Raw genomic sequence first — 10,353 nt, 5'->3', positions numbered from 1 at the left:
AAATGTTAACAAAAAAGGGTATCTTTCCTTACGATTACATTGATTCTTGGGAAAAACTTGATGAAAAAAATCTTCCCACAAAAACTGATTTCTTCAGTTATCTCAATGACGAAGATGTTTCAGATAAAAACTATCAACATGCCATTAACGTCTGGAAACGTTTTAAAATTAATTCGCTTGGAGAATATTCTGATTTGTATTTAAAAACAGATGTTTTACTATTAGCTGACATATTTGAAGCTTTTCGAAAAACCTGCATGATAACTTATCAACTAGATCCTTTACATTATTACACTGCACCTGGTCTAACTTTTGATGCGATGCTTAAAACAACGAAAATTCAATTAGAGCTTTTGACAGATATTGACAAAATCCTATTTATAGAAAAAGGAATTCGAGGTGGTGTTTCGCAATGTTCAAATCGATACGCTCAAGCCAACAATAAATATATGGCTAGTCACTATGATCAATATAAGGATTCCAGTTTTCTAATGTATTTTGATGTTAATAATCTCTATGGAGCAGCGATGTCAGAATATTTGCCCTATGGAAATTTCGAATTTCTAGAAAACATTGATCTCAATGAAATACTTAACACTCCCAAAAATTCTCACATTGGATACATAATTGAATGTGATATCAATTATCCCTTAAATTTGCATGAACTTCATAGTGACTTGCCTCTGGCTCCAGAACATATGATTCCTCCAATATCAAAGAGCAAACTACCCAAACTGTTGCTAACATTATATCCAAAACGCAACTATGTTGTACACTATCACAACTTGAAATTGTACATAAAATATGGATTGACTGTAGAAAAGGTTCATAGAGTTTTAAAATTTTATCAATCTCCTTGGTTGAAAGAATATATTGACTTGAACACTAAATTGAGACAACAGTCAAAAAATGATTTTGAAAAAGATTTTTATAAGTTAATGATTAATGCCATTTATGGCAAATGTATGGAAAACGTTCGCAAACATAAAGATATCTATTTACTTACTAAATGGGATGGTCGATTTGGTGCTCGATTTTATATCTCTAAACCAAATTTTCACAGTTCAGTTTGTTTTGATGATAATTTGGTTGTTGTAGAAATGAATAAATTAGAAGTATTTTTAAATAAACCTATATATATTGGTTTTAGCATTTTAGATATATCCAAAACATTTCTTTATGATTTTCATTATGGCTACATTTTGAATCGTTTTGATAAAAGAGCTAAATTACTTTACACCGATACAGACAGTTTAATTTATCAAATTCAAGTTGATGATATTTATCAGTATATAAAAACTGATCTTCATAAATTTGACACCTCCGATTATGAACCAAACAATATTTATAATATAGAATTAAAAAATAAAAAAGTTCCAGGCTTAATGAAAGATGAAAACAACGGCAAAATTATGTTGGAATTTGTTGGACTACGATCAAAAATGTATGCTTATACTGTTGATCGGAAAGATAAAATAAATTTTGAAAAAAAATCAAAAGGAGCAAAAAAATCGTCTATTAAGTCTATTACGTTAGATGATTATAAACAATGTTTGTTTGATGAGAAAATTTTCAAAACAGTTCAGAGACTTATCAGATCTAAAAATCATACGGTTTTTTCGACAGAACAAACCAAAGTTGTTCTAAGTCCTCACGATGATAAGCGCATGCTCAATTTTCCACATACAGATACAAAACCTTGGGGGTACATGTATCACATCAGTGAGTAACAGTGTGCTCTAAGAACAAGCTTTTTAATTGTCTACATAATTCTGATAAAAATCATGGAAGTTAACATGATTAATGAGATGGAACTTGAAATCTGTAAAAATGTGCAAAATACTGAGTTATTCTATCTCAAGAAATATTTCTCCATCATGAACCAATCAGGAAATAGCTCGAGTTATTTACCAAGTAAGAAACTGTTTCACCATTTGATGGAAAAAGAAGATTTTATAATAGAAGATTGTATTTTTTATTATATGTATAACAATACCGATCTTACAGATGTTTGTTTAGTTTTAGAGAAAAAGTTAAAATTTGATAATTATATTAATTCGATTTTACAATTATGTAATAAACATAATTATCAGTATTTAAATTTTGAACTTCTTAGCACTTTATTAACATCCAACAAGTTACTTAACAGTATGTTTTATAAATCTTTTGTTTTGTGTTTGTTATCAGATTTTGATTTACAAGGTGTTACCAATAACAGTTACCCTGTTAAAAATATTGCAAAAAATTATAAAAATTTGGAAACTTGTGTTACAAACTTTATATCTTACGTAGCATCTAAGGCTTACGCCGAACCTTTAAAATGTTTTATTTCGGCATTAGCAATAAACAAAATTCCATATAGTCTTAACAGATCTACAGCTCCGTTCAGCAGAATATTCAGCTGGCTGCAGGAAAATATATTAAAAGCGGAAAGGGAGCCAGGAACGAGATTGGGATGGACTTCAGGACCGGATTCTGCTCCTTGGCCATCTACTGAATTGGCGGATTATAAAGAAACTTTGTCATTACTTAACTTAATATGTAATGAATAAATAAATAAACAATTTTTAAAAAATGCATTTATTTTATTACCCACATACATCAAATAATATATTGTATATATACTTATACTATTTTTACAATATTCCTTAATGGTAAATATTTTACAACTCTATCATATAAAATGAGACAATATGCACTGGTTTTGTCCGGAACGTTAACAGCTGTTTCAAATTCCAATCTGATCAATACAGGACTTTTTCTCAAGATTTCGTTTTGTTTAGAACAATCTAGAACGGTTATAGGTGCAATTGTTTTAAATTCTTCAGGACTGAATAATGGTTCAGCCTCTTTTCTAAAAAAGGATCTCTGAAAATTTATAAACATTTCATACAAAAGAGCATACTGATTTGTTTTAAAATTTAGATTTAAATTATCATATGGATACATATCATCATTAAGATACACTTTAATATTACTTAAATTACAATGATCAAATTGGCTATAGTCTCTAGTTTTATGATTTTTCCTGTCTATTTGAAGTCCAAAAAATATATACTGTGCTCTTTCAACGCTGGTTTGTAAGGTCCATGTATGACTTCTTGTTTGCGGAAGCAAAGGAAACTCATGAATTTCTCTACTACGAAATGGAATATCCAATTCTCTATCATTGTTGACAATATTAATTAACATAAGCTTTGTTGAGTCAGATACCGATATATGTGGCACAGCCCAAGAAATTTTAAATATTTTAACTCTAGCTGAATTTTTATTGTCACTGAAAATTAATGCATTTATGTCGGTGTTTCCTCGAATAAGAATCAGTTCTTGACGCATATTAATTAAAATTTTATTAAAATCTTCACAGAATCCGAAAATGAAACGTAAAGGAATCACCACATTAAAATCTCCTGTCGTTTGATTAATTGTTGTTGAATTTCCTTTTGGAAACCAGCCTGCATTTTGAAGAGCATCACTTTGATTTGTATTGTATGTTGGATAACCTTTCAAGATTGTTGTCAATCCAGGATTTCTAATTCGATCTACAGGTTGTCCACAAATTTCATAACGTATTTCATCAAACAATAATAGAACACCATTATTTGCGAATTTTACATCTAAAGGTGAAACAGGTTCATTATTTTCTTTAAACACTTCCACTTTTCCTTCTATATACAATGAACTATGAGATGGTAGCGTGTACAAATTCTGCTGTTCTATAGGAATCCTGATTGTATCATTATTTCCAAATGAATCATTAGTGTAAGGTTTATGTGTACGTCTTTCGGCGTAAGTTATTGCTGAATCAAATACAGCTTTATCGTTAACATTTAGGTTTTCGTAATTCATTTTTGATTTGAAGTCTTTACGGTCAAGCCTAACGACTCTAAAAATTTTTTGTTTCTGGATGTTAATCCGTTGCACATCAGATTAGTACTGAATAATGTTTTCCTTGACTTATTTATATATTGAGGTAGTTTAGGTTTCAAAGAAAATTCCTGTTTAGATGTTGTGTTAAACAATAAACCCATTTTCTTACACTTTTTTCAAATGTAGTCTTACTGTTATGACTTCTTCTCTGAAATTAACTAAATTACCATCTTGATCTGTTATTTTAAGTACTATTTCATCAATTTGCTGCGTGTTGATTGGTAAATAAATAACATTTCTAGGAATTTCCACGATTCGATAGCCAGGTGGAACATTTGGAAAAAATTCGTGAATTATGTGCACTTCTTTTCCGTTTCTGAAAGAATTTGATACAACGTTACACTCTACACATAGAGCGTTCAACTTGAGAATTTTTGCAGGAAATTCAGAAAAATGATTAATATTTTTCTTTAGCTCTTGTGGTTTAAAACCCAAAAGAGTTGCAATACAATCTTTATGGGTGAAATCAATATCAAACGTACACTTTATTTCAGTTTTTAACGTGTTATTATTTCCTTTAATTAATACTTTTGGTAATAATTTCCGCTTCTTTTTAGGGTTGATCGAAGTGCCATAAAACTTTGTTACATAATCAGTTAGTTTCTTGTCTAAACATGAACTAATATCATCAATTTCATAAGAACCCTCATCTAAGCTTATACAACATAGTTGTTTATTTTCCAATTTAAAGTAAAATTTGTTATTAGTTTTATCAATATTTGGAAATGAATTATAGGTCTGAAGATTTGTTAAACCCATCACAAAATTATTGTTTTCCAAACATAATGGAGGATAAAATTTGCTATTAAGTATGGAATTTCTTCCACTTAATGTTACAGTAAATGACATATTAAAGTTATTCTGGTTACAACCGAGTCACTACTAATTAAACATTAAATTGGTGTGTAGTTATATAGAAATTTTAAGCACAAATGACCACAGTTATATGTATTATAATTTTGAAAATTTTTATGATTATATGTTATGCTACAAGAGCCCGCACTTTGCAAATAATTAATCAATTCTTTTGGAGGTTGCAGATTTCCATAACTATCAAAGTAAATAATTTTATTGCAATTTTTTTTATATGCTGTCCAATGTGTTCCAGGACCATTACAATCATCTAAGTTAATTATTCCACATTCTTTGACATTTACGGTTTTGGTAGGTAATGAGTTTCTCATAAATATTCCTCGAAAATGTGGAATTTTTAAAAGTTTTACATATTTAATCAAATCTACATTTGTAAGTGCTCGTTTAGGTAGTTTTAACGGAAACCTTTTTTGTTTATTGCAGGTTTTAAAAAAAAACCAAAACCTGATTTGTATGGTTTTAAATATAATCCTTTGCCAGATTTTCCCACCGCAATAGCTTCCATTGCTTGATTATGACGTTGATTCTCTTTTAACTGCTCTTTGGCAGCATTTGCAGAATTCACAGTTTTTGCTATTGCAGCGGCACCTCCGCCTAGTGATCCCAATGCTCCTAAAGCGGCGAAAATTGGTAACAATGGTAAAAATCCACCAGTTTTTGGAACTGGAATAATTCTGTCTGGTTTTATTTTCTTCGTTCCCTTAATTTTTTTGACTTCAGCAATCGCACTTTTAAGTGCAGTTGTAGTGTTTTTATAATTTTTATTTTTTAAAATTTGTTTTGCATGATTTACTAAGTCCTTAAAATTCAAAGCTTTTCCATTTTTTCTTTTATGTTTTCTTCTTTGAGATTTTCGTTTTGGTTTCTTTAATTTTAAATTGCAACCCATACCAAGTTTGGTTTTTGCTTTCATCACCGTTGCAACACCAGCAGCGGCAGCTTTCTCTCCAAAATTAGCGTCTGTTGAACGAAATCTATCGACAGCTTGTTCGTAAAGAATTTTATCAGCTTTGTGTCGCTCTTCTAAATCTTTGTGATTATTGTATGCTATGTCATGAGATTTACAAGCTTCATCTAATTTGTTAATACCCTTGTCTCCTCTGGCTAAACGTTTAGCTAGTTTGGTTCCAGGACCGCAAAATTGATAGCCGGGAATGTGTAATTCAAAGGGTAATTTGTTAATCGCTGAATTTACAAGCCCTCCACCGTAATACACCTTTTCAGAGGTTCTTCTTAAACTGTTTTTTTGTGACCGGTCTGATAGCATTTTATACCTTTTGAAGCATCACATGCACACCGTTTGACTCCTGATCGTTTACTACTGATATGAATATTGGTATTCAGTTTAATAACAGCTTGACGATCAGTAACAACGAATATGAATGTGGTTAAGCAACAAGTTAGATTACCAGTCATCAACCATGATGATAATCTGGAAAATAGATATAAAAAACATGGTGAATTGTTACCTTCTACAATAAGATGTCTTATAGTCGGACCTTCTAATTGTGGGAAAACCAATGTTATGATAAGTTTAATTGAGCATCCAAATGGGTTAAAATTTGAAAACGTTTATGTTTTTTCAAAATCATTGTTTCAACCAAAATACTGTCGTTTAGAAAAGTTATTAAAATCCATTAAAGGAATGAATTTTTTCTCATTTAAAGATGTAAACGATAATATACCGCCACCGCATCAAGCAAAATCAAATTCAATTTTTGTTTTTGATGATGTAGCTTGTGATAAACAAAATATTATTAGAGAATATTTTAGTATGGGGCGCCATAAACAAGTGGATTGTTTTTATTTGTGTCAAACGTACACGAGAATTCCAAAACATTTAATTCGAGATAATGCAAATTTATTAATTATATTTGAGCAGGATAACTTAAATTTACGTCATATCTATAATGACAATGTAAACAGTGATATTGACTTTAAACAATTCAAAGAAATGTGTTCTCTTTGTTGGAAAGAAAAGCATGGTTTTTTGACGATAGACAAAGATAGTGATGTAAATGCTGGACGGTATAGACTAAAATTAGATTCTTTTATAGAACCGTTAAAACAAGAAGAAAGACAAATAAGAAACGAATATATGTGTATGAAAACGAGTGATTAACTTAGTCTTTAAAGAACCTTTGTGCTTACTATAGGTTTCTATACTCGTGTATATTATGGATTTAGAGAATAGTTTAGAACTCACAAAAAAACTCATCGAAAAACGAAAAATTCTTCAACAAAAATTACAGTTGCTTAAAGAAAGCCAAGAAAATCATGAAAACTCTTTTTTACCAATTACAAGTCATTTAAAAAACATTGCAGATAAATTAGAACCAAAACAGTCTAATGAGTTTACAACTAATCCTACTGTTTCGAGTACTCCTAAAAAGAAATTATTAACTCAACTACACCTATCTCCAACTACACCTAAGAGAATTTCTTTAAAAGTAGATAAAATCAAAAAGCGTATTCATCTCCTCAAAGGTGAAAATGAGACACTCTCACCAATAAGATCAAAAATTGAACAAAACAAAGATGGGGATTTTCATCAAGCCGCATCTAAAGATACATCGTTTTTACACACCTCAACAATTGCTGAACATAACCCTAACAAAGAACAAAATTTTTCATTTGATGAAATTTTAGAAAATTCTGTATTAGAGAGTAAGCAAAATATTGCAAGCTTTATTGATACTCCAGTGTATAAAGAATGGATGAACGATTTTCATGAACTTCCAAGAAGGTACATTGATGAAATGCATCATGATGGTAAAAAGGAGTTTGATCATAGAACCGGAATTCGTCATGACAGTTATGGTGAAAAATATTATATAGGACGTGAACCAGTAAATTTTATTGGTCCTGATATAGAAGTCAGAAATAATACTTACAAGGGAACAATCGGCTTATATGAATTGTTGTTTAAAAATAAGCCTTTAAATTATACAAATGATGATTTAGAAAATTATAACAAAATCATAAGCATTAGTTGTGCTGCTAGAAAAAATTTCAATCCTGATGATAAAATTGCTGGTTCAAGGTCAGATAAATATAGGAATATTGTTGCTCCCGGATTAACAAACTCTCCACTAAAAACACTAAAAAACAAGAAATTGATTGGTAAAGGAATGTTGAAAGAGGTTAATTTAAACTCTGTGGATTATGTTTATTGGAATGATCCAAATGAGTTAGTCGATAGACTACGATTGTTAGTTGCATCTCAGACAGCGGGCAATACAAGTCATAATAACGAAATTATCTCGATCATTGAAGAATTACGGGAAGCTAACGTAATAGTTTAAAATGACATTAGATAAATTTGGACGTCATATATCTAAACATCCTCTAAATGTAATTTACAATACAGATAAAGACGATGATGTCTCACATTATTTGTACTATAATGTAATATTAACATATCATGCAACTAAAATGATAAAAAATAAATTTGTTTTAATGTCTGGAAACACTGAATATGTTTTTCCGTTGAATTTGGGTGTTATTAAGAGTGTAAAATTATCTGATGATGAAATAGCAACTTGTGTAAATGATATTCCATATTTAAAAACTGAACTTTTAAGTCTTCAGTTAAAAAATGGTGATAGACTTTCATTTTCAAGTTTGATTAACAAGAATTTTTATGCCGAAATGGTCGTAAAGTGTCCGGTTGAATTTGAGACAACATCAGTTACATCAGAAAGTTTGTATCATAAACAAGTTCAGACAAAATGAAAACTTCAAAGCAGAAAATTTCTTCCACAAAACAAGATGTTGTAGATGAATTACATAAACCGGCAAGAGTTAATTTTAAAAGAAGACGTATTGTGATTAAAGGACTAAATGAAACACTTCAAGCTGACCTTGTTGAAATGATTAAATATGCAAAGGAAAATAGAGGTTACAAATACATTCTAATAGTAATTGATTGTTTTTCAAAATATGTGTGGGCAAGTAAACTTAAAACAAAATCTGCTCCGGAAGTTACAAATGCTATGAGTCATATTTTGGGTACATTTAAAACTCAACCAAAACATATCCAAACAGATAATGGAACAGAATTTTACAATAATAATTTTAAAACTTTAATGAAAAAGTATCACATAAATCATTATAGCGTTTTTAGTACTAAAAAAGCATCAATTGTTGAAAGAGTAAATAGAACCTTAAAGAATTTAATGTGGAAGCAATTCAGTCTACAAGGAAACTATAAATGGTTGGATATTTTGGAAAGGACTGTTAACCAATATAACAATTCTTACCACAGGACTATCAAAATGAAGCCTGCTGAAGTAAATATAAAAAACGAAAAATCTATTTTAAAAGCAATATACACCAACATTAAATATGCTACCAATAAAAATAAGTTCCATAAAGGTGATCATGTAAGAATAAGCAAATATCGAGGAATTTTTGATAAAGGATATACTCCAAATTGGTCCAATGAAATATTTGTTGTGCGACAAATCAAGCTAACTAATCCAACAACCTATCTACTTCAAGATGACAAAGGTGAAAAAATCTTAGGAGGATTTTATGAAATGGAACTGCAGAAAGTTAAGCATCAAGATGTGTATCTGATAGAAAAAGTATTAAAAAAGAAAGGAAATAAATTATATGTAAAGTGGTTGGGATTCGATAAAAAGTTTAACAGTTGGATAGATAATACTAGCGTAGTGTAAAATTTATGTAATAAATTATTCATAGTTGTTTCCTTTAATTGTAATCTATGTTTTCCATAAAATAAATATAACATGTTACATTGTAGTATTTTTACTTGTAAATAAAACACAATTTAATGATAATAATTTTTATTTATATTCGTGTCAATAAAACTTTGTTTTCACTGGCGATGTGTTGTGCGGATCTACCTCAGAGACTTCAAAGAAATCTTCATGGCAGGAAACGCACTCCTTTCCATATTTTGAAATAAGCCATTGCAATTCGCTTTGATCACACACAACATCCATATTGGTTATTGTCTCTTCAATCTCTAAAGCTTTGTTTGGATTTAAACATTTCCAAGTATTTTTTTCTTTCTTGTAACATGGCAGGCAATAATCTTGTCTGTTGAAAAATTTCATTTCACTTTCATCGAAATTTAAATTACCTAATTGATTCATATATTTCTTTTCGCTAAACAACACACCACCATTTTTTTTAAACCGATAATACATTGTGAGTCTTTAAACAAATTAATATTGGTAGAGTAACTCTGGCTGTATAAATAATAAAAGGATATTTATGGCGCAGGCGTATCATCGCCATCGTAATGACTCATCTTGGTGAATTTAGTAAAATCAGCATATTTATTGTATTGCGGAACTTCACGCAACAATTGCACATTTCTGGAAATGCTGAGTGTTCATATCTAAAGCGCATGCTTAGGAACGTGCCTGAATCATATATAACTCGGTCTGTTAACAAACAATAGTTAATTTAACTTCAAATCACTCCAACGAACATCAATTGAAATGGCTTCACTTTTAAAGAATTTGAATGAAGACTTGCGCCTTGAAGATTTTATAAGTGTAAAGTCTTTGGATGTGA

This window comes from Gnatocerus cornutus, unplaced genomic scaffold (assembly GCF_029298725.1).
Source record: "Gnatocerus cornutus isolate USDA-ARS CGAHR unplaced genomic scaffold, icGnaCorn1.1 Chromosome12, whole genome shotgun sequence".
Lineage (NCBI taxonomy): Eukaryota > Metazoa > Arthropoda > Insecta > Coleoptera > Tenebrionidae > Gnatocerus > Gnatocerus cornutus.
This window is presented reverse-complemented; position numbering follows the sequence as displayed.